This window comes from Podarcis cretensis (genome assembly GCF_951804945.1).
Source record: "Podarcis cretensis genome assembly, chromosome: 13".
NCBI classification, from domain to species: domain Eukaryota; kingdom Metazoa; phylum Chordata; class Lepidosauria; order Squamata; family Lacertidae; genus Podarcis; species Podarcis cretensis.
In genome coordinates, this window is record NC_137182.1 from 20,468,428 (window position 1) to 20,487,121 (window position 18,694).

The following is an 18,694-nucleotide window of genomic DNA, read 5'->3' on the forward strand; positions in this document are numbered from 1 at the left end:
AAGTAAAATGGTAGCCCCCAGAAAGGGCCCAGAAGCCACCATTGAAATCTCCCTTCCCTGCGTTGTCCCCCAGAAGAAAAAGAAGCATGAAAAGGGTGGTGGAGAGGTTGACTGCGGGCAGACACAGTCTCTGGTTACTGGGTAAAAGGCCTGGAGAGGAGGGGACTTCGATGGCTGGGAGGATTTCAGTCTTGGCAACTGATGCATGGGGTAAGACCTACTGGAGAGGAGGTGCTGTCCTCGTTAGGCCTGACACTCAGTTGATTGTGGTTTTGCTCATAAAGAGTTAACTCCAACTTTGAGCAGTGTGATTTACTGCTGGCTTGCTCTTGGGCAGGGACGCGGGTGGCACTGTGGGTTAAACCACAGAGCCTAGGACTTGCCGATCAGAAGGTCGGCGGTTCAAATCCCCGCAATGGGGTGAGCTCCCGTTGCTCAGTCCCAGCTCCAGCCAACCTAGCAGTTCGAGAGCACGTCAAAGTGCAAGTAGATAAATAGGTACCACTCTGGCGGGAAGGTAAATGGTGTTTCCATGTGCTGCTCTGGTTCGCCAGAAGCGGCTTAGTCATGCTGGCCACATGACCCGGAAGCTGTACGCCGGCTCCCTCGGCCAGTAAAGCGAGATGAGCACCGCTACCCCAGAGTCGGTCACGACTGGACCTAATGGTCAGGGGTCCCTTTACCTTTACTGCTCTTGGGCACAAAGATACTGAGCAATGGACCATCCCTTCACCAAAGCGCAATTGCTGTCTGCCACCTTTCATTGCCGTTTGCCGCCTCTTGTTGCCACCGTCAGAAGGCAGGACCAGCTGGTCCTCTTTACACACCGAAGCTGGCTCTGGTGATGTGTCTCATATGCACAGGCTTTGGCACAATTTGGCTGCTTTCGATCTGTTTTGTGTTTGGAGAGAAGCAGCGAGCCCAAAGTGCAAGGCTGCAAGGAGACTCCGCTGAGCTGGGGCGATTCCCCATCCTTGTGGGATCAGCCTTACCTCTCTAAGCTGCACCCACATGGCTGTCTTTCCCAGTGGGGGAAATCCAGCTTTTTAATCCTCTGCTTGGCTCCAGAACTGTTCTGCCTCCTTTCCTGCCATCAGTCGCTTGGCTGTTATCTCTGGCATGCAAGTTAAGCATCGGGATGACAACCAAGCCAGCATCCTTTTCATTGTGTAAGCGAACCCCGGGCAGAGAAGCAAGGCTTTGGTTCAGGAACCAGCTATTAACATGTGGCAAGGGAACCTCGCAGCTGGGATTTGGCAGAGCTCTGCTCCCTTTATCTTGGAATTGTCATTTGTCAGGCACTGAGGTGACGAATAAAAAGAAATGTTTCCCCTCTTTCCTGGTGAGCATGCTGTCCATCTAAATAAGAACCATGACAATTGGAGGGGGGGGGGGAAGAAGCAGGGGTACTGGGAAAGGAGTGGAAGACAAATGGAGAACAATGATCACCTCTGATCTCAAGAGGTTAGCAGAGTTGAGTTGGAGGGGATCAAGGACCCATCTTAGTTCAGCAATCCCCACCCTCACCCGCATGGGGACCACTTCAAAATTGCCAAAGGTTTTTTGGGGAACCCACTGAACGAGTTTAACAGCTCTCCGAACAAGGAAGTTTCTCCTGATGCGTTGCCAAAACCTGCTTCCCTAAAGCCACTGGTTTTAGGCCTGCTCACCAGAGCAAGAAAATTCTGCTCTTCCTCCATTTAAACAGAAGCTCCTGGGTTCTTTAGAAAGGCAGCCTCTTCCAGCCTTCATTCTGTAGTGATACTGAACCCAACAAGGCTTCTGGTTCAGGAGACCCATTGGCCGGGCACGCTGTTTCTGCAGTCCCCATTGGCTGGACACACTTTTTCCTCCTCCAATCAGGGAAGACATCATCTGTCAGGTTTCAGTGAATTCTGATCCTCCCTGCTCTCACGGCAGACAGCCAAGGAAGCTCTTACCGTCTTTATTCAATATTCACAGCAAGAGGCCTCTGTATACTGCTTTCCCGGCATTGTTCCAACTGAGCTCCTTTCCCCTCCCTTTTTAGCAACAGCACTTCCCCTTACGGTGTCTGCCAGGGGCTAATTGTCTCTGAGTCCTTCGCTCTTCCACTTTCAGTGCACGGCAGGTTCTGGGAGAAGGGGGGTCAGAAATGCTCTCCAGTGATAATGTGTCAGCTGGCTGCTCAGTCTCTGTCTCCCCCTTCTCTTCTCCCAACACCTCCAAACTCTTCTGTTCACCTGTCTCTGAGCTATGACCTTCCTCAAACCACTGCTGTAATTCAATACTGCCTTCCTCTTCTCTGGAAGGTTCAGCTGGAGGGGGGACGGTCTCCACCATCACCATTCCTTCTCAGTCTCGTAGCCCTCAGTCCAGTCCCTGACATCATCTCAAGTAAGAAACAACAACGCACAGTTAGGTATTGACCACATTTCAGTTTCACGTTTACGCAAATTGCTATGCAGCTTATGCAAAATAGAGCAAATAATAATTCGATACATATAAAAACATTCTACATACATATAAAGCAAAATACATACGTCCAATTATATGCCAAATGTCTGGTGAAATAAAAACAAGGTTTTCACTTGTCTCAGGATCCAAACCAAGAACAGAGATGCACCCCTCAGGAGAGTGTAATTCTGCAGCTGTGGAGCCACAACCAAGAAACCCCTACTGTAGATCGGAGATCATTGCAGCAGTTCCCAGAACAACAGGGCCTGGAGCAGAGCATTGTTAGTCAATGCAAGAGGGCTTTTCTAGCAGAAGGCATTTCTTGAGATAGGCAGGGCCCAGGACACGTTGGGGCCTTATACTCCCAAACCAGCACTTTGGAAACCAACTGGTAACCGACACAGACATTTCAGCACTGGCGCAATACATCCTTGCCAGCTTAGCCCTGTTCAGAAGGAGGCAATGGCATGCTGTGCCTATTTGAAGTTTCTGGATGGTTTCCAAGGGCAGCCCTATGGAAGGCACTACAGTGGTACCTCGAGTTACAAACGCCTCAGGTTACAAACACTTTACGTTACAAACTCTGCTAACCTGGAAGAGTTACCTTGAGTTGAGAACTTTGCCCCAGGATGAGAATGAAAATCGTGTGTCGGTGGCGCAGCGGCAGCAAGAGGCCCCATTAGCGAAAGCACGCCTCAGATTACGAACCATTTCAGGTTAATAATAATAATAATAATAATTTATTTGTACCCCGCCCATCTGGCTGGGTTTCCCCAGCCACTCTGGGCGGCTTCCAACAAAGATGAAAAGTACACTAAAATGTCACATATTAAAAACTTCCCTGAACAGGGCTGCCTTCCGATGTCTTCTGAATGTCAGGTAGTTGTTTATCGCTTTGACATCTGATGGGAGGGCGTTCCACAGGGCAGGCGCCACTACCGAGAAGGCCCTCTGCCTGGTTCCCTGTAACTTGGCCTCTCGCAGTGAGGGAACCGCCAGAACGGACCTCTGGAACGAATTAAGTTTGTAACTAGAGGTACCACTGTATTACCATACGTGAGAATAGCCAGGGCAGTAGTACAGTGGTACCTTGGGTTAAGAACTTAATTCATTCTGGAGGTCCGTTCTTAACCTGAAACTGTTCTTAACCTGAGATACCACTTTAGCTAATGAGGCCTCCTGCTGCGCCGCAGCCACGCGATTTCTGTTCTCATCCTGAAGCAAAGTTCTTTACCCGAGGTACTATTTCTGGGTTAGCGGAGTCTCTAACCTGAAGCGTCTGTAACCCGAGGTACCACTGTATTTACGAATGGGGCCTACAAAGACACCTGTGGGTGGAATATTCCTGTCCAGGGTTCTGGCGAATCACTCCTTTCGGGCTGCTCTGTTCTCTTCCCACTCTGGGTGTTGCAGCACCACGGACAGCTCCTTACAGGATCACCAGTAACTCTAATCAGACTTTTGCTTCCACAAGTTTGGTGCTTTTTTGTTTTCCTTTTTAAAAGCTGCTCAAGAGCCAGGCGACCCCTTCCCAGGGTTCTCTCCCTTTCTGAAAAGTGGGAAGTCTTAAAGGGGCCAGCCTCTCCTATGAAGCCTAAAACTGCACCTTCTCTCAGTCATCTCCTGCCTGGTACAATTAATTGCCTGTTCTGGTCAGCAGGTACCAGGAAATGTGAAACATAGTAAGCAGCCTTATACAAAGTCAGTGCATTGATCCATCTAGCTAAGTATTGTCTACACTGGCTGGAGGGGCTTCCCAGGATTTTAGGCAGGGTTCTCTGCTAGCTTGACCTGGAGATGCCGGAGATTGAATCTGGAACCTTCTGGATGCAAAGCAGGTGCTCCATTGCTGAACTATGGGTCTTCCGAAATGTCCTTGGCCAGATGTCATGCGCTTGGTGCAAAGGGAACCAATTTCTCTGCAGAATCTGGCTTCAATGGGACCTGCCTCCAGGGATCCCAGTTTGGAGGTCTCAGGGAGTTGAGTGGCTCCAACTCTATGTCAGCCTTGTGTCTGGGCTCAGCACCTCTGCGGCTTACGCCGCTGGTCTTCCTGACCCAGCTGGCCACTGCTCAGAGGGGGCATCATTCCTGGCAGGTATCACCATTAATGCTCGCAGTTAAATCACACTGTGAAGAGCAGCGGTTCTCAAGGCACAGCGGCACTATACATTTAAAGCAACGTTCATTTAATGTGGCTTCCCCCAGTGAATCCTGGGTGCTGTAGTTTGTACGGGGTGTTGGGAATTGTAGTTCTGTGAGGAGGAAAACTATAGTTCCCATGATTCTTGAGTGGCCTTCAAATATGATTTAAATGCATATGCCCATGGTTGCAATGAACTTATAGGTTTGTGTAGTGGCGGTATGGAACTTAATGGCACATCACAAGTGTGGGTCTAGGACACTGGCTGGGTGGGGATGGGACACTGCAGGAAGAAAGTGACAAGCAAGGGAAGGGTTGAAGACCCCTCTTCCCATTCTCCTCTGCAAACTGCCCCCTCCCAGTACTCCTCTGCAGTGGAGGAGCTAAGCTCAGGCTTTTGGAAGTGGCCGTAGAACAGTGCTACATTGGTTGCCCTGTGGTCTAAACTACTGAGCCTCTTGGGCTTGCCAATCAGAAGGTTGCCGGTTCGAATCCCCACAACGGGGTGAGCTCCTGTTGCTCTGTCCCAGCTCCTGCCAACCTAGCAGATCGAAAGCATGCTAGATAAATAGGTACCGCTGCGGTGGGAAGGTAAATGGCATTTCCATGCACTCTGGTTTCCGTCACGGTGTTCCGTTGTACCAGAAGCAGCTTCGTCATGCTGGCCACATGGCCTGGAAAGCTGTCTGTAGACAAATGCTGACTCATCTTGGCCCGAAAGCGAGATGAGTGCCACAACCCCATAGTCGCCTTTGACTGGACTTTACCATCCAGGGATCCTTTACCTTTTACCTTAATCAAACTGGTGGCCTGTGGAGCAGTGCTAGACCGTGAGCCATCAGTTGCCACTACTGGCTGACTCCACCATAGCCCAGGTTGTGTGGGATGCTTCAGGGACCAAGTATGATAGCGATTCCTGGCACACTGGAAGGGGTGGGAATCATTGGCCCACCGTATCAGACAGCTTGAGAAGCACTATTGTAAACGATGTGAAATTCAATCAAAAAGGCAACAGGGGCATTTGCTTAAAAAAAGTCTTTCCAAATGGAAAGAGACGCAAAAAGTATGCGTGCCGAGGGCAAGGGAAAAGAAATTTCTGAGCTATGGACTCAGCGAGAGCCAGGAAATTCATCTGAGTTTGCTCCTGTGCCTGAATAATAAGCCAGATTTTATTACCTGGTAGAGAGAGCTGAAAGCTCAGGCTGCATGTTTGTTCTCGAGAGAGCCGCTTACCTGTCGTTTACATGAATAGGGTACTTTGGCATTAACAACTGCAGCAGTTAGAGCAACCTGGCATAGGGTAGGAAGCTGTTGACTGATGAAAGCACAAGGCTATTATTTTTCCTTTCTAGAAATATGGGGCAGGTAAGTGGCTGAATCCTGCTAGCTTTTGCGGAGAGGGCTTTGATTTGATCCTTGCTAGCCAAAACCGTTAGCTGCAGCTCCCTAGAACTGTAAATTAGAGCCTGTATAATGCATACAAAGGAGGCAGGGAATCTCACCCCCGTCTTGCAACAGCAAGGGCTCTCCCACATGGAAAGCATCCCTGAATCACAGGCATGATGCATTCTTTGCAAAAAAAAAGTGAGAGCAAAGCATGCTGTTAATATTGTAATTTAATGTCTCCATTTCTTCATGGGTGCTCTGCGATCTCTGAGAAATTAACCATGCAGCCACAAATCAAGATTCTCCGAAGACAGCTAAACCACACTAAGATGTTATTCACTCATGCAATGTACACTGTCCAGTGTACCAGCAAGATGCTCTGGCTAATTCCACATTTTTAAAATAATATTAAAAGCAACGGCAACACAAAAAGCTGCCAACTTGGAAGCAGAATGAAGTTGCACATTATAGACAATGCACGTTATAATTTGGGTTGGTGTGTACCCTGTCGATCTACCCCCTTTGCAAAGAATAAACATAGTTATGGCAAAAGAGAGAGAAAGAAACCTTTGTTCTCCCATCTAATCTGAAGGAGGAAGATCACATTGAAAACCCCACTTTCCTTAATGTGACTTCATTAGCATTGAAAGGGAGTTGGGGGGGGGGGGAGATGCAAGCGCTGGTTATGTAACCAGCAGGGAAAGTTTTATGCATGGAAGAAGCAGCATTGCACAAAGTATACAGGGCATTTGCTGCTGGGCAGGCTCAAGACGCGGCTATGGCCATTTTTAGCGCATTGGCCAGCTGATGAAGAGCTGCAGCGAGGGAGCAGGAGGACAGTGGTAATATACATAAAGCATTCTTTATCCTGAAAACGCAGTCAGAAATTCAAAAATTATTAACAGCTATTATGGTTTAGTTGTTTAGTTGTGTCCGACTCTTTGTGACCCCATGGACCAGAGCACGCCAGGCACTCCTGTCTTCAACTGCCTCCCGCAGTTTGGTCAAACTCATGCTGGTAGCTTCGAGAACACTCTCCAACCATCTCGTCCTCTGTCGTCCCCTTCTCCTTGCGCCCTCCATCTTTCCTAGCATCAGGGTCTTTTCCAGGGAGTCTTCTCATGAGGTGGCCAACGTATTGGAGCCTCAGCTTCAGGATCTGTCCTTCCAGTGAGCACTCAGGGCTGATTTCCTTCAGAATGGATAGGTTTGATCTTCTTGCAGTCCATGGGACTCTCAAGAGTCTCCTCCAGCACCAGAATTCAAAAGCATCAATTCTTCGGCGATCAGCCTTCTTGATGGTCCAGCTCTCACTTCCATATACATCACTACTGGAAAAACCATAGCTTTAACTATACGGACCTTAGATTACATTAAAAAACAAACAAACTGACCTTTCTCCTGAGAGCTCTAATCAGCTTACCCTTTTACCATCACAACAACCCAGTGAGGTAGGATGGGCAGCAATGAGTCAGAGCCCTCATAGTTGGCTTGAATGTGCCACCTGGTAGAAGCTGACATTTCCAGGAATTTTGGTGCATCGGGGCATTTTGGGAATGTCAAAATGCGGCTTTTAGGGCCTATTTCATACACCCGCCAGGAGTCCTTGTGGGCCGAAAGGCAAGATTAAAAACAACAAGTAGAATTCTGCATTCGAAGAACTAACATACATCGCCAGTGTGCAAAATTTATTGCATGCCTCCCTGCTTCCTCACTGACATTGCCTTCCTTAGACTTTTCCAAGTGACAATGCTGCAGCAAGAGCAGAAACTGCACCCAGCAGGACTTTGTGCAACTTTCATTAGGCTTCTACCCGAGTCAAGCTGACGTGCTTCCCTTTCCTCAAAGAATTTGGATTGCAAACATTCTGACAGCTTGGTTGGGAGCATTCTGTGGAATCGCAACAGCCGATTGGTGCCAGAAGCTTCACTGCCACAGGTGCAATACAATACAGACAGAACAGAATGCAGAGGGGATGTAGCAATGATCCTGCTTCGACTGCATTCAGGTGCTGGTTGGTGTCTGCTTGGGAATTCTGAGAGCAGCCCCTCTCCCAGCAGCTGCTCAGAGTGGCGTTTGATGCTGCTTTTTCTGATGTGGTTACCAACGCAGCTTTTGAGAGCCTGCAGGCTCTCTGTGGAGCTCGACTACTAATATTTGTGGAATAAAGAAGGAAAAAAAGGGGGGAAGGGTCATTCCACAGTAAACAGCGGAAGAGAAAAGTACCCAAGGGCAAAACAAACGAAGCAACAGAGACAAAAGGCTGTAGGGAAGCACAACTCCAACCAAACATCGAAATTAAAAGCAACATAATAAAAACGCAGAAACGGTAAAAGAAGAAACTCGGTAATTTAGGAATGTTGGAGGCTGCTGGGTAGCATATCTGGTTCTTGGTTCATTTAGGTTAGTACTGGTTTCCTTGAGGAGCGGGGAATGCTTTTCAGTCTGAGGGCCGCATTCTCTTGTGGGTAACCACCCGAGGGCCAAAGCGGAAGGCGGGGCCAGAAGCAAAAGTGGGCGGAGCACAATGTAAATATTACAGTCTGGCTAGTTTTGCACACACACTTCTCTAGCCTCCATTCAGAAAAACAAGAGGGATTATTAGATCTCAAGCACATACAGTGGTACCTCGGGTTAAGTACTTAATTTGTTCTGGAGGTCTGTTCTTAACCTGAAACTGTTCTTAACCTGAAGCACCACTTTAGCTAATGGGGTCTCCTGCTGCTGCCGTGCCACTGGAGCACGATTTCTGTTCTCATCCTGAAGCAAAGTTCTTAACCCGAGGTAATATTTCTGGGTTAGCGGAGTCTGTAACCTGAAGCGTATGTACCACTGTATTCCAGCCGGGCAAAAACACCCAGGGTATGAAGGAAGGCCTGGGATGAGTCTCAGGGACCAGGTGGAAAGGGCTACATTTGATGCACAAAAACCCCAGTCAACACTGCCAGCACCTTTTTAGGGTTTCACAGAAGGGACATTTTCAGCCCTACTTAGAGACGGCTGGACCTTGAACCTAAGACTTTCTGTATGCAAAGACACTGAGCCACCTCCCTAGTATTTCCCTGGGCTTCCAGCCAAGGAGGGTGGAGCGATGGGTGGAACCGACCCCCCTCCCTGTTCCATCTCCGGCGCTCCAGGAACGGCGGCGAGGGAATCCCCCAACTGAGCAGAGGATTCCTCCCGGCCTTGACGGTACTGAGAGGGCCTCTTCTTCTCGGGCGCACCAGGCACCCCCGATACGCCACCCCACCCCGATTGCCTGTCCCGGGCGAGACAGTGCACGGAGCCAGACGAAAGGCGCCGCAGTGCAAAAGTTATTAACCCGCCACCAAACCGCGACGAGGCCACGTTTGCTCGGGAGCAAATCCCGCCGTGTCCAGGGAGGCTGACTCGCGAGTAAGCGTGCTCAGGAGAAAGCAGAGCAGTCCTCCTTTCCCCCTCCCCACGGCGGAATCAGGACCCTGGGCCGGCGAGAAGGAGGCGCGCCTGCGTCTGGGGAGGGGGTCTCCCTCTCTCCGCCGCTCGGAGGCGCAACTCCCAGGGCGCAAGAGAGAGGAAGGAGGCCGGAGGAGAGCAGCGCCTGGCGGGCTTTCTGTTCCCGGCGCCGAACAAAAGGGGGAGGAGGGCATGTGCAAAGGCGGGGTGTGTGTGTGTGTGTGTTGTTGTCTCTCCTCCCCTCCCTCCCTCCCTCCCTCCTTCCTTCCACACGAGTCCCATCCTCGCCGCGAAGCGCATGAGCGAGGCGCGCCCTGCCGGGGAGCAGAGCAGAGCAGAGCGCAGCGCGCGCGCGCAGCCGGTGGACGCCGCCGAAGGAAGGGACCAGCCAGGGCGGCCGGCGAAGCGCGGATCGCCGCTCCTCCTGCGGGTAACGTTGCAGCGGGGATCGGGGCGGGCAGGTAGGTAGGCAGGCGGGCGAGCCAGGCGGCAGCGGCGTTAGGAGGAGCGGGGGAGAAAAGGCCGGGCTGGGCCGAGCCGAGCGAAGCCTGGAGAGCTGCGCGCGCGCACACCTGGCCCTCCCTCTGGACTCTCCTCCGCTCTCTCTTTCCCCCTCTCTCCCCCTACCCCCCCATGGGTTCTTGCACCTATCCGGCCTCCTCCCCGTCCCTCCAAAGGATAGTCTGTTTCTGTCTCTTTCCCGCCCCCAGGCAACGTTTAATTTGGAAAGGTGGTTGGTTACCTGGGTGTCCCCCATAGCATCTCTGCAGTTGGAAATCATTCGCTGTTGACCAGGGGAAATTCCTTCCCCTGCCTCCTGATCTGGAGGGGTCCCTTGTGACGGGAGAGCCGTGACGCCCTGCTCAGAGATGCTTTCTCATGATGCCCTGGCATGACGCGGTAGTGGCGAGGGTAAGCCTCGCTACCACTTGGACCGCACGTCCGAGGGGCTGGACGTTGGCCAGCCTTCGTTCAGGGGAACGTCTCGTCTGGAGGCCTCACTCCCAGAGTTACTCTGGCAAGCAGAGGGCAATGATCTCCTAGAAGCATAGAATTGTAGAGGGTCATCTAGTCGCACCTATTTCAATGCAATAATCTTTTGCCCAATGTGGGGCTCGAACCCCCAACCTTGAGATTAAGAGGTTCATGCTGTACCACCTGAGCAGGCAGGCAGCTTGCAGGCCTGCCTGTGGGATGTGTTCTCTCTGTGTGGGGGATTGGTTGTGCTTACTCACCCATGAGGCCCTCTGCATGTGCTCAGGTGTTCTTGTGATTTCTCACAACCTAGTTGGTGAGTCAGAGAGCAAAATGAGATGCGGTGTTCCTTGCTATTCGCTGTCTCTGTGCTCGTTTCACACACATATGTGCTGATGGGCTGGTGCAGGTTTTGGGGACCTGCGGCCCTCCAGATGTCGCTGAACTATAACTCCCTGGCTTGCTTGCTGGGACTGTTGGGAGTTGTAGTCCAGCAACATCGGAGGTGGGCAGAGATTCCCCATACCATTTAATACAGTGGTACCTTGGATTACAGACACTTCAGGTTACAGACGCTTCAGGTTACAAACTCCGCTAACCCAGAAATAGTACCTCAGGTTAAGAACTTTGCTTCAGGATGAGAACAGAAATTGCGCGGCGGTGGCACAAGACCCCATTAGCTAAAGTGGTACCTCAGGTTAAGAACAGTTTCAGGTTAAGAACGGACCTCCAGAACGAATTAAGTTCTTAATCTGAGGTACCACTGTATACCGCTTCAAACTGATGCACCCAAAGTGGTTTAACAGTCAATGCCTCTTTCCAGGGAACTCTGGAAACTGTAGCTCCGTGAGGGTAATAGGAATCTCCTAAGAACTCTCAGCACCTTCAACAAACTACAGCTCCCAGAATTCTTTGTGGGGAGCCATGGCTGTTTAAAGCGGTATCAAAATGCCTTAAATCTATGGTGTAAATGCAGTCCTAGACTAATATCCTGTTCCTCACTGTGGCCAACCAGTTGCCTCTGGGATTCTGACAAGTGGGACCTGAGCACCACCACAGCCCTCTTGCCAAGAGAGTGGCTACTGCTTTGGATTGGCCGGGTGACCTGCCATTCTGATGGCCTGACCTATGAGATTCACCCAGGAGGCAGGAGAGGCTTTTAGAATCTGCTGAGGGGCAGAGACTGGCCCAAAGCAAAACCCACGATTCTGAGTCCATCGAAGAGAAGCTCCCTGTGGAAAGCAACAGTGTGGGCTGACAGCCAAGCCTTAAGCCATAGGACAAACGCCTAAGGCCAGCCAAATGCTTGTTTTGGCAGAAGCTGGCTGTGCAGACTTCTAAGTAAACTTGGGAGCTGATGATGCTTGTTCAGTTTGATGGCATATTACCCCCGCAAATGGATTTCTGGCTACATGCAGGGACTCTGGGTTGTCAGCATTGAGGCCTGAAAATGGTGGTATATGTTTTGCTTGTAATTGGATCTTTTTTTTTTTTTTAAAAAAAAAGACAGTTTTTTAATTAGGTTCCATAATACTATGTGTGTTTAGCTGGCCTGTTTTAAATGTTTCGGAACTGCCCTGGGATATCTGTTGATGAAGGGCAATTTTCAAAGTGCAATACAATAAAATAACTGCATTAGAAACCACTTCTTGCTAGACTGTAACTAAGGCTGCATAAACACTATAAAGTGGTACCTTGGTTCTCGAACTTAATCCGTTCTGGAAGTCCGTTCGATGACCAAGGTGCGGCTTCCAATTGGCTGCAGGAGCTTCCTACACTACCGAAAAACATTTGAAAACCGGAACACTTACTTCCAGGTTTTCGGTGTTCAGGAGCTGATTTGTTCATCAACTAAGCTGTTCGAGAACCAAGGTACCAATTGGTTCAAATTGGGAAAAATAAATACAGTCAACGAACAAAAGTACAAAGATTCACAGAATGTTTAGGGGTATGCGTACCTCTGTGCACCCCCAGAAAAAAACACACTGTATATATGAATGAAAGGAGAATTCCTGGGTGCCACGATCCAGGTTTGGGACAAGTACTCTTGGGTGGGAGAACCCCAGTAGAGATTTAAAATCACAGAATATGCAGCAACATGTGGAAATATAGGCTGTTAGATTACTAATGTATGTCCTTGTGAGTTCCACAATTTCCCTCTTCCCCCAGCTTAGGAAAAGACCACACATTTGGTAGGCTAAAAAAATAATAATACTTACAACCTCTTCAAAGGTCAGGTTCATGTGCTTTTCCATACATCAGTCAGAAAAGTTGCATAGGCAGTAAAACTTGGCTTAGTTGCAAAGTGGTGAAGTTCCTAAACTGTTGGTAAAGAATCTCAAGAATGGCTTGTGAGAACCATGTGGTCTGAGCTTGGAGCAACCAACTTAGACCTCTTCACACATTGAGTTTGATTACCTAGTCCCTGCTTAGGTGAGCTAAGCCTGGCAGGACAACTTACTGCATGTTCTTAACCCTTTCATGCCTAGAATCATAGACTGCAATGCAGTCCCTCATCCAATTTGAAACCATACCACTCGCCCCCCAAAGAATTCTGGGTGTTGCAGTTTGCTACGAGTTGTTGGGAATTGTGATTGTGAGGGGAAAACTACAGTGCCCAGAATTCATTGAGGGAAAGAGAGGCTGCAATGTGTACCCAGCCTGTGTGCCAGTGAAGGTCCAAGGTGGGGATGTGTCTGTGTCTTCTGCACCTTTTCAGAAAAGAAAAGGTGCTGGCTTTTGATTGTGTCGAGCCTGGAAGCAAAGGAAGGTCCCCTAGGGTGGAAGGTGCCTGATGCTAGGATGGTCCCACAGTGGAGAATCCAAGCCCCAAATCTCAAAGGGCTGCCCTGTGCATTGTGCTTTGCTTGTCAACAGCTTTGCAAAGTTCAGCTAGAGATGTCTTGCACAGAGTGCCTGTAAGCTTCTGCAGTGTGGATGGCAGAACATTTCGTACTGGTGTGTGGGAAGATATTAGGACCAGAGCAGATGGGCAAAAGGTCTAGGCAGTCTTTCCCAACTTGGTCCTGGAATCATAGAATTGTGGAGTTGGAAGGGAACCCAAGGGGTATCTAGTCCAGCCCCGGTGCAATGCAGAAATCTCAGCTAAAGCATCCAGCATTTTTGGATTCCAACTCCCATCAGCCCTAGTCACCATGGCCAATGACAGAGGATTGTGAGGTTTGCGGTCCAAAACACTTAGAGGGTACCGGGTTAGGGAAGTCTGGGCTAGTGGTTAGTGGGCTTGGCGTATAGCCGTAGAGTGGTACCTCGCAAGACGAAATTAATTCATTCTGCGAGTTTTTTCGTCTTGCGAATTTTTCGTCTTGCGAAGCACGGATTTTGGAAAAGCTTCAAAAATCACCAAAGTCTTCAAAAACCTCAAAAAAGGCTACCACACCGCGTGCTATTAGTTGCTCCTCGAAGTCAAGTCGCAACTGCACCCCCTGAATGCACCCTGGGTATTAACGGTTTTAAGACAAAGGAAACAAACTTGCAAGATGTTTTCGTCTTGCGAAGCAAGCCCATAGGGAAATTCGTCTTGCGAAGCAACTCAAAAAACGAAAAACTCTTTCATCTTGCGAGTTTTTCGTCTTACGAGGCATTCGTCTTGCGAGGTACCACTGTACTGGCCTTAATGCGATGGATCACAACATACCTCCTGCTGCCTGAAGGTAGGAAGACAAAAAAGTGCTGAGTTGCCTGAAAGGTGCGGCTCCATATACAGTGGTACCTCGGGTTAAGTACTTAATTCGTTCCAGAGGTCCATTCTTAACCTGAAACTGTTCTTAACCTGAAGCACCACTTTAGCTAATGGGGCCTCCTGCTGCTGCCGCGCTGCCGGAGCACGATTTCTGTTCTCATCCTGAAGCAAAGTTCTTAACCTGAAGCACTATTTTTGGGTTAGCGGAGTCTGTAACCTGAAGCGTATGTAACCTGAAGCGCATGTAACCTGAGGTACCACTGTACAATGTCTACTCAGAAGAAAGTCCCACTGAGTTGAATGGAGCTTCCTCTCAGGCAAGCAGGTTTAAGACTGAATGTGAAAACTCCCATTGAAAGATCATCTGCTGGATAATAAGCCCCGCTGAATCCAGCTGGACTTGGGTAAACACTATTTAGGATTGTGGGGACCTGTTTCTGAGCAAAGGTGCGTAGTACAGCTGTACCTTGGAAGCCAAACGCCTTGGCTCCCGAATTAATCAGCTCCTGAACGATCAAAACCTGGGTGTGTGTTTTCTGTTTTTCAAACGATTTTTGGGAGCTGAATGTCCGGCACGGCATTCACGGCTTCCGATTGGCTGCAGGATGCTGCGCTTTGGTTATGGAACGGTTCCGGGAGTCAGATGAACTCCTGGAATGCACTCTGTTCGAAAACCAAGGTACCACTGTAGTAGTAGTAGTAGTAGTAGTAATAATAATAATAATAATAATTTATTATTTATACCCCGCCCATCTGGCTGGGTTTCCCCAGCCACTCTGGGTGGCTCCCAACCGAATATTAAAAACACAATACAGCACCAAACATTAAAATAATAATAATAATAATAATAATAATAATAATAATAATAATAATAATTTAATACCCTGCTCATCTGGCTGGGTTTCCCTAGCCACTCTGGGTGGCTTCCAACAGAATATTAAAAATACGATAAAACATCAAACATTAAAATCTTCCCTAAACAGGGCTGCCTTCCGATGTTTTCTAAAAGTCAGATAGTTGGATAGTCAGAGCGTAGAATTGCTCTGATTAGGGTTGATCTGCTAAACAGGTCAGAAGAGGCCGATAGATATGTGGACTGTCTCTGGATCAAGTGTCTTTTTGTTTTTTAAGTTCTCAAAGCTCTTAACCTAGCTCAAGGCTGTCACCGGATGTTCAACTGAGAATCAGCCAGCCAGCCCATCATTTGAAAAATAAGACTTTAGAGCTGTCTTGCCCCCCAGTGGCACCTAGGCCTTCTGTTTTCGCAACTGCAACCTTGGTTTAGGGAACCATTTGGCGCCTAGCTTATATACTGTACCTGAGTTTCTAACCCTGCAGTCCCCTTCTGTGGTTTTCAGCAACTGGTAGTCAGAGACATACTGTCTAGTATCCATTGCTTATTTATCAATCTGTCCGAGTACAGTCGTACCTTGGAAGTCAAACAGCTTAGTTCCCAAATGTTTTGGCTCCCGAACGCCGCAAACTTGGAAGTGACTGTTCCGGTTTGCGAACTATTTTTGGAAGCCGAACGTCCGTGGCTTCTGATTGGCTTCCTGCAGCTTTGGTTTCCGAATGTTTTGGAAGTCGAACGGACTTCCAGAACAGATTCCGTTCGACCACCAAGTTTACGACCGTATTGTCTGCTTTGACCAGCTGTGGCTCTCAGAGGCTTCAGGAAGAGAAACCTCTTTGACTGTCACCCTGCTATCTGTTCTCTTAAGAGGCAATGCTCTGCATGCGCATCACGTGCGCAGCCGTTGAGCCGAGGTCTCTCCCCGGCAGTCCTTGCTGCTTGTGAACATATGTAAGCGTCATCTAACATGGGCCTGATGCCGCAGGCCTGCCTGACATCCGTAACAAAGCGAGGAAATGGAAGTGGACAGGATTATGTAACGGCGGCAGGCTCAAGGCCTTTTAAAATTAGGACTTTCCATCATGGCAGGGGAGGATGCGGCCAGGAAATTCTTGGGTGACTGGCTACGTTTGCCACAAGATTCAGAGCTTAGGGAGCTGGCTTATGCTAGCAGCTCCCACCACTAGCTCAGGTAAATGGTAGCAGTTCTCCCACGGTTTCAAGTACGGGAGTTTTGTGGTCTTATCTGGAGAATGAACCTGGGAGCTTCAGTTTGCTAAGCAGATAAAGGTAAAGGGACTCCTGACCATTAGGTCCAGTCGCAGACGACTCTGGGGTTGTGGCGCTCATCTTGCTTTATTGGTCGAGGGAGCCAGCGTACAGCTTCCGGGTCATGTGGCCAGCATGACTAAGCCGCCTCTGGCGAACCAGAGCAGCACACAGAAACGCTGTTTACCTTCCCGCCGGAGTGGTACCTATTTATCTACTTGCACTTTGTGCTTTCGAACTGCTAGGTCGTCAGGAGAAGGGACCGAGCAACGGGAGCTCACCCCGTGGCAGGGATTCGAACCGCCGACCTTCTGATCGGCAAGTCCTAAGCTCTATGGTTTAACCCACAGCGCCACCTGCATCCCTTGCTAAGCAGGTGCTCTCTCTCTCAAAGCCGTGGTCTGTCATTACCTTGGTGCTCTTCCCGAGCACAGTGTATTAGAAATCTTACATATTACGGCAGGCTTTGTTGATTTGTCATCTCTTGAGTTTTCCTTAGCAGTTGGTGAAGCTGCTCATGAGAACTCAGGCGCTTCTGATGTGGGGTGGCGATGCTGTTAGGAAGACATTCTCAGGTGACGAACCATTTCCAGGTTTGGTCAAAACGAAGTTTTGGCTGGTAGTGGGGGTGAGGACAGCTGGAAATAATGCCAAACGAGTGGTACCTTGGGTTACAACCATAATCTGTTCTGGAGGTCCGTTTGTAAACCAAAACAGGTTGTAACCCAAGGCGTGCTTTTGCCAATGGAGCGGCCAAAAAAAGTCTGTTCGTAATCCAAAAAAATGGGTTGTAATCCACAAAAAGGTTTGCAAACCGGGACACACACTTCCAGGTTTGACCTGTTTGTAATCCAAAACGTATGTAAACCAAGACGTATGCAAACCAAGGTACCACTGTATATTCATTTCTGTGTATGCTCTGACCAAACTAACCCTCCTAGAGCAAAATATACACCAGGAGACTTAATTTGGTCAGAATGGAGCATACACTTCCAGAGTTGATGCTAAATATGTTACTTCTGGTAAATGAGCCACCGTTGCTGTGAAAATTTGTGTCCTGGGCCTCTTAGTCTTGTTTATCCATGTACTATCTGAAACCAGAGGGGCACATTGGTTGTCAGATGTGAACCCCCCCCCCGGCTCTCCTACTCATCTCGAGAGACAATGAAAGAGTGTGCTTTTGGGGGTGAAATCAAATTGCTGGAGAGTTACAGTGCCTGCTGTGTACAGGAGAGACATGTTTTGTTGCAGCTGGGGAAGACGAAGGCGTCCGGTTGTGCTGCTGCAGATGCACCATGGCGTTTCTTTTCTCTGCGATCCTCCCAGCGGTCATTCCTCCTCTGGTCACTGCTGCGGATATGTGACCTGACTGTCTGTCTACAAGCGCAAGGGATTCCCACAATAATGTTCTCAGTCTTCATATTATGAGTGTAGACATCTTTGTAGCACAGAATTGGTCTGCCAGTGGGCCTGGTGCCAGCTCACCATAGAGCTCCAGCTCCCCATCCTTGGGGATCCTGCCTTCTTCCATTCTGTGAACATGACCAGGCCAGCGTAGACGTCGCTGGGGCAGGAGTGTGAACGTGCTGGGAACGATGTCTTAGGGAGAGCACATCTTTGCTTGAGACTCTGTCCTGCCATGTGATGCCCCCAAATTTCCTTGACACATCGGGTGAGGAAAGCATTGAGGCATTGCTCCTAGCAGGTGTAAATTGCCCACGACTCATTTCCGTAAAGCGGTGTGCTCAACATGCAAGTCTGGTAGACCTAGTACAAAGTTTTACAGTGGTATCTCAGGTTAAGAACTTAATTAATTCTGGAGGTCCGTTCTTAACCTGAAACTGTTCTTAACCTGAGGTACCACTTTAGCTAATGGGGCCTCGCGCCGCCACCGCGCAATTTCTGTTCTTATCCTGAAGCAAAGTTCTTAACCCGAGGTACTGTTTCTGGGTTAGCGGAGTCTGTAACCTGAAGCGCCTGTAATCTGAAGCATCTGTAACCTGAAGCGTCTGTAACCTGAGGTACAGAAGAAAAAGAGACGCGGGTGGCGCTGTGGTCTAAACCACTGAGCCTCTTGGGCTTGCCAATTGGAAGGTCGGGGGTTCAAATCCCTGTGGCGGACTGAGCTCCCGTTGCTCTGTCCCTGCTCTTGCCAACCTAGCAGTTTGAAAGCACGCCAGTACAAGTGGTGGGAAGGTAAACGGCGTTTCCATGAGCTCTGGCTTCCATCACAGTGTCCCATTGCACCAGAAGTGGTTTAGTCCTGCTGGCCACATGACCCGGAAAGCTGTCTGTGGACAAACGCCGGCTCCCTCGGCCTGAAAGCAAGATGAGCACCTCAACCCCATTGTTGCCTTTGACTGGACTTAACCGTCCAGGGGTCCTTTACCTTTTCTTACCTTTTACCGAAGCTTTTTTGTTTTTTGTTTTGCTGAAAGCTACTGCTCTAGAAAACGGTTCCTGAATGAACCTTGCTGCAGGATGAATTTTTGGG

At 49.3% G+C, this 18,694-nt stretch overlaps 1 protein-coding gene across 3 annotated transcripts in view; it reads left to right on the plus strand.

The window, feature by feature from the left end:
• Positions 1-9,719: 9,719 nt before the first annotated feature.
• Positions 9,720-18,694, plus strand: part of MPP3 (MAGUK p55 scaffold protein 3) — an 80,368-nt gene continuing 71,393 nt past the window's right edge. For all 3 annotated transcript variants that reach the window (XM_079949630.1, XM_079949631.1, XM_079949632.1), the window contains exon 1: positions 9,720-9,830. The gene's annotated coding sequence lies outside the window, so the exon portion shown is untranslated. The remainder of the gene's footprint in view (positions 9,831-18,694) is intronic.